The sequence below is a fragment of the Mandrillus leucophaeus genome, unplaced genomic scaffold (genome assembly GCF_000951045.1).
Source record: "Mandrillus leucophaeus isolate KB7577 unplaced genomic scaffold, Mleu.le_1.0 Scaffold190, whole genome shotgun sequence".
In the NCBI taxonomy this organism is placed as follows: Eukaryota; Metazoa; Chordata; class Mammalia; order Primates; family Cercopithecidae; genus Mandrillus; species Mandrillus leucophaeus.
Genome location: NW_012101921.1, coordinates 3,261,093 through 3,263,254, shown reverse-complemented (window position 1 = coordinate 3,263,254; position 2,162 = coordinate 3,261,093).

Genomic DNA, 2,162 nt, shown 5'->3' with positions numbered 1-2,162 from the left:
CCTTGAAGTCCCCTTTATCCCCCCAATATCTGGTTAAAGTTAACTTTCAGTGTATGTATAAGTTCAACTACAAGTCTGGTGGTTTTGTCTGGAGGAAACGGACACAAATAGAAGTTCCAATGAGATCCAGCTGAAGCCTTCACCACTTTGGAGCAGGACCCTCAACTCAGTCATGTGCACATCTAAGACCCTTTGTGTTTTACTTGCACATGTTAAATTGGACTCTAATATTTCACTGAAACCCTTCATTGAAGCCCAGTGCTGGATTTATTTTCATAGGAATAACATCCCCTGGGGTTTAAAGAAACAAATCTAAGCAGATTTGTGTTGTTCCTTGGCAAAATTATTTTCTATCCCTCTAACAACACCTGCTGCTAGTTGACTAGCATTTTGCATGTTATCTGCGAAAAGAAAATTCTGCAGGGAGAGGATGCCACAAGTCTAAGAAGTTCATCTTTGAGTCAGCCTCAAAGGCTGTGTTCGAAAGTCTCCACAGACTAGTTTGAAAAGTTTCAATAAACTTTTCCTTGGGTCACCTTTACAAACCTCAGGCTTTGTCCTTGTTTTCCTGAGAACTTCTCTGTTTAATTTCATCTGCACTAAATCGGGAGATTTTGTCCAGCTGTGGATTAGCAGCAATTGGCCTCTGGCCAAGCTCCAGAGACACAAAGTTAGTCACTCACCATCCTTATAGAGCACTCAGCTCTCAGGCACTTTCTCAATATAACACTGTACCTCTTCCAAGCTAACAGCTGCCTCCTTCATGTTTTTCCCCTCATAGGATAACTTGTACACTTACTTTTCTAACTGGCACAATTTTATCAGGGAAAGTTTGAAATTGCAATAGCCAAATTTGGGGAAATTATGACACGAACAAGGTTGTTCATTTGAGTAGTATCTCAAGACAAAAGAATGAAGAAACTCTTACAAGGCGATGTCTTGTTTGCCTAGAAGAGAGATTTTGCTTAACCCAGGAAACATCCCCTTATTGGTTTTTGTACTTTGGGAATTAATAAGACCTGACATTTTAATTGTACGTCTCCATAAAATTATCAAGGACTCAAGTTATGTCAAAACCAATTGTATGTCATTCTCTTTTGTGTGTATATATGTGGAATTTATTTTTCTACATCAAAACTTCCTACCCTCTTCTTACAGAGGGAGCATAATTAGCTTTTTACAAAAAATAATTTCACATTTGTCTGAAGGTGGCTTCCTTACTTTTTTTCCTATTCTTTTCCCTCTCATTTTTCTTCTCTTGGGATACTTTAAAGATTAATTAATTGTTAAAAAGCATTCAGTTATGTACTTACTCTAGGATTATAGTCTAGATAAGCAGTCAAAACTATCTAAAAGAAATAAATGTTATTAAATTGTGTTTCTTATTTTTGACCCTAATAAAGGTATATTTACATAATAGCCTACATAACAGCAAGGAGATAAAAAGAAAAGGTTTTAATTCTAAAATAAAAGAAGATATTTTGTCATGATTGAGAGTCTGTAAAAATTAATTTACCATATTAAAATAGTGTCTGCATAATAGTTTGGTTTGTTCGAGACCAGAATCAAATTTCTTATAATACAAACTTCTTAAATTTCCTATACTGGTTTTATAAATTAAATCAATTACTACTTGCTTCAAGTAAAAAGGTATATGTGTAAAACTATATTCAACCAAAGGGAATGATAATGAATGTCTGGTCAAAGCATTTAATTTTATAAAATTCTTCAATGTTCAAAATCATAAGAACTTGTGTGTTAGCTAAATTATAATCTCCAGATCTTTAATCAACTTTAAAACCTTAGACAATTAATACTTAAATACGTTTGTGTGCATTTATAAGCAGACAGTTCACAAGAGAAACAAATATGAAACGTTGGTCACTAAACACAATTTTAAGTTATATTTATTGCTTAAATTGACAATTGATTAACAAAATATGAAAATATATTTGAATAAATTATCTATATCTATATTTTTAGTTAGTTATTGTTGCCTCCTCAAACTTTTCAGAATAATATTAAATAAGTGTCAAGGGGAAGAAAATAGCTAAGTAAATTTTGGCTTTCAATTCTCTAATTTTCTTTTGTGTCTGGAGAAAAGAAAAGTTGGTTACTTCTGTTAAATTTAACACTTAATATAAATATTTTATTATACTAAA